Raw genomic sequence first — 4,758 nt, forward strand, 5'->3', positions numbered from 1 at the left:
ATATTTTTATTTAAGGCTAGAATCTACAAAGTTCAGGCTTTAAGTATTGTACCGAATATACTATAATATATGCTTATATTGGTTGTATACATGTTATATGCACATATCTTATTTAAATATAATTTACATTATTTATAAATACTATTAAATTGTCTATTTATTCGTCATTATACTTAATAATATATAAATAGTTATATATTGTACGTAAAATATGTTTTAAACTAATATTTTTAAATACTTCCACTACATAAAATAGAAAAGGATATCTTATCTTTAAAAAATGAAACTAACATAAATACAAAATATATATTGTGTAGTACATGTGTGTGTTTTAATATAGCAGTATCCTTTAGTTAAATTTATTTTCTTAAGGAAACTATTAAATCAAGATTTCTTTCATTAAACGCAAAAATTTGCTTAGATATACACACAATCATTTTAAAAATAAATGTAGTCCTGCTAAACAAGTAACAATATAATACAAGGATGCAAATCTTTAAAGTATTATATAGGTAAGTAAAATTATAATAATAAAATTAATTAGGTCTAAAAAAAAAACATAAAAAGAAAAAACAACAAAATGTCCTTTATTGTCACATGTTTATTTTACACCAATTTGCAGAAAATTTACTTTTAAAATTTTTGGTTTTTTCTCTCTCTACAAGGAAAATTTTATATTACAAGAATAACGTGTCATCTCATCTTTATAAAACTAAATTAATTTTTTAATGAGAAGCTCAATTTGTAACGAACAGGATTTTTTCTCTTTTTCTAAATTTTGTTTAATTTCGTTCTCTGAGAAAACTATTTCTTCTTTCTCTTGAAATGTCAAAAAAAGAAGGGGATATTTTATTTCGGCATTTTTTATTTTGACATTTACCAGATATTTGTTATATTTTATTCTCTTTTAAATAGTTTTCGTGAAATATATTTTGTCAAAAAAAAAAAAAATTAAATAGGTCGAAAAAAGAAATCTGTTTTTTTTTTCCGTATTTTATTTTTTTTGACAAATTTTCCATTAAAATAAAAAGAGAATCTTAACTAGTCGAAATAAAAATCAAAGATTGGTCCAATATTTTTTTATACCATTTTAGTTTCTTTTATGATTTTAATCGACCCGTTTGGATATTCGCTCGTTCATTCAAATTTTCGTTTTTATTTTTTGTATTCTTATTGTGCGAAGTTAAAACGGCGATTATTCTGAATTTAAAAAAAGTTTTTACTTTACTTATTTTGTACACTTTTAATTGAAAGTTTATTACAACTGTAAATTAACTGTGTTAACTGTTAACATTATAAATTTCAAATGCGAATAAATTTTTGATTCAAAACATTGCAAGGAGGTTCAAATTCAATTGTATATACGTAGGTATGTCACAACAATTATCTAATTAATATTTGAAAAATATTTTTCACATTTTTGGCTTTTTATCTACACAAATAAAATTTCAAAATAATTTTTGTTTTGCTAAATTGAATTAAAAAAAAAATATTTTAAAATAATAGATTACCAAATTATAGTGAAAGTTAACAGGGTCAATGGTCTATGAATAAAAATGAGTTCTTGGTATGTAGGTGCTTGAATAATTACTCTATTTATACATTTTCTTATACATTCCATTTAAAATTTACTATCGAAATAAGTTTACCCTAAATAAGGCAAGAAGAATAGAGTATTTGTAAAGTAGCAACGTAGATATGTAGATATTTTGAGTACTTCAAAAAATTAGATTATTATACATTTTCAACAAAATTAGCAAATTGCAAATGAATTGACTTGTGTAAGCTTTATATGAAAATACGAAATTTTTAATAGCAAATTGGATTTCTTGAAATACACAAATATATACGAATATACAAGATGCGCATACAAGTTGCACGTACAAGAGTCAAAGGATAATATAATAAACAATCTCTTTTGTTCATACATTCTACCTTTTTATACCCTGTTTTGTAAAATATAGAGCGTATACATTTACCAACATAATATGAAAATTATGTTTCAAAGTTAAATTTTAAGCTTATCGGTGTACGAATTTAAATCAATAGAAAAATACACGCCAATGCTTCTTTCTTATTCTTAAAACTTAATTCTTATTTCTAAACTAAAATGTTTTTTTTTCTTATATTATTCTTTTTATAATTTTAAATTTCTTTTTTAAATTTAATTTGTTTAATTATTATATAAATTAGTGCTAATTATTTTAAAGATTTTATAAATAATAATAAACCACCCTTACTGATGATATTTTTCCTAATTTCAAAAAATGATTAATTATCACTTAATGATGTAATATTATATAACTTGTAAACGGCACATAAATTCATAAGAAATTCATAAAATATATTAAACAACAATCTATGTATGTATAACATTCACTTGATCGCTTTTCTTTTCATTCTATATAAGGGAGTGTATGTATATATTTATTAGAATTTTATAGCAAATACGGTAATAATTTTTTAGGATTTTATAACACAATCTTTTATTTGGATATTATTTACTATATATTTTACATGATATATGAAAATATTTGCCATAATTACAAAATTTATAAAATTTTATGTTATTATTGAAGGAAAAAGGTAAATACCTGTTACAAAACAAATACTTAGTAATCATGTGAATTACAGTATAAAGCAATGTAGAGAACATTTCGTCGGCAATTTCTTCTTGCCTCTGCAGCTCAGTTGGTAGAGCGTCCTCCTAGAAAGCGGTAGGTCACTGGTTCGAGTCCAGTTCGAGGAGAAAAATTTTTTAATGAATTTTTCTGCCTTTAACTCGTTCCTTTGATTACGTCATCCATCTGTTCTGCAGTTGCATGAAGAAATTTCCATTAAGTTAAATTATTAGTGTAATAAGCACATTCTTATTAATTTCGCAACTATGATGTTGTATTAGTAAAATTCATAATGTAAATACTTGTGTTTTTACATTTTAATTTTCCACATGAATCGAGAAAATCATTTAAAATGTTTACATAAAAAAATCTTATTTCACCCGATGAAATTCAATTAATTTACTGCATTTTTTAGATCACATGAATAATAGTTATTAAAAGTAATAGTCGGTTAGTATGCAGTAAATAGATTTCATTTTAGTAAATACAATTATTTGTACAATTCACAATATAATTATATTTATATATTTGCAACAAATTAAATATTTTATGAAATTCAATTTGCCATTAAAGTATGTTCATGCAATTTACGTATAAGGATCATTTGGCACCTTTTTTCAATATTGTAATTTCAATAATTAAATTTTCATTATACCAATCTTATGCAATTTCACACAGAACTCTGACTACGGACTTTAAATTACATTATTATAGCTATTTAAGTTTTAAGGAAATAAATTTTAAAAGTAGACGTTTGCTCATACAATGTAACTTCTTTTTTAATTTAAAATTTAAGAAAACCTGAGTTATATTTAAAAATGAAGAAAAACAAAAGTTTTCGTTTTGATTTTAAATTTTCTATTTGTTTCTTTTTAAATTTTATAAACAATAAAGATGGGTCAAGCAAATAGTTTGTAAAGAAGCACTTTTCCTTTCAACAAAGGAAAATATTGCTTCTAATAGATTACGTCTACATTATTTTGAACTACTTTTATTTGCTCTACGAAATTATGTATAAAACTATTGCATATATTTAGGATAAGTAAAAAAAAAATGAAAGCAGCATTAGAAAATGGTGGAATTGGACGGTTAAGTAAGTGAGCCAAAAAAAAAAGAATTATATTTTTTAATTGCATGACATTTACCGTTAGTATTCTGCATTTGTAAAAATTTTGACAAACTTGCAGTTTTGAAATACATATAATGTGCCGAAAATTCTAATTTTACAAATTTCGTGAGGTGATAACTTGAAAACTTTTTATCAGTATCTAAAATGAGTAATAACTTCAGAGTCCTACAAGCCTTATCATCTAGAAGAAAAACAGTATCAAAAATTTGTAAAAACGGATTTTATATAATGTTTAATTTTAAGGTCCATTGTGTTGTTTTAAAATTTGACAAAGCTGTGCCGCGATAGGAAAAACTAACAACTTTGAAGGCTCATAATTTTTAGAGAGGGGGAGATAGGTAAAAATTTTCTTGTATGGAAATAAGTTTCCAGTAAAGATTAAATTATGTTATAACATAAAATTTCAGCTTTCTATCTGAAAGATTATAGAATTTTTGTCCGTCTGTGTGTGTGACACAGACGGACGGACTGAGAGGAACCAATAAGCGCTTGTTTTCAAAATTATTACGAAAAATGCTAAGAATTAATGGTTTTGTCATAAGCAAATTTGAGGTCTTTCATTTGGAAATTCCTTTTATATTGTTAAAATTTTATAAAATACATCGCTTTACACAGTTTTACATTTTAGTTTTACATTTTTTTAAAATTAAACTTTTTCTTTTAAAATATTTTCCATACATAAAAAACTTTTCTGCAGTGGTTTTGAAATAGAAATAAAATTAAAATTAGATTTTTGATTATGTACCGCAGAATTTAATATAAAATTTTTGATTTTTTTTGTTTTAAATTGAATAAAAAATAGAAATTTTCAAAAAAGTTTAATTGTTCACAGTTAATAGTTCTGTATAATGCCATTATATCTGGCTGCCAAGATGAAATTATTTTCGGAATTATTCCAAAGTAACCAAACTTAGAAAGACAATGCTTAAGTTTTAATGAAGTGTTATTAATGTTTTTTTCAAATACTTATTTCTTGTGAATTTACCAACCAATTTTTTTCAAAATTTT

This window comes from Condylostylus longicornis, unplaced genomic scaffold (genome assembly GCF_029603195.1).
Source record: "Condylostylus longicornis isolate FDR11 unplaced genomic scaffold, ASM2960319v2 ptg000004l, whole genome shotgun sequence".
NCBI classification, from domain to species: domain Eukaryota; kingdom Metazoa; phylum Arthropoda; class Insecta; order Diptera; family Dolichopodidae; genus Condylostylus; species Condylostylus longicornis.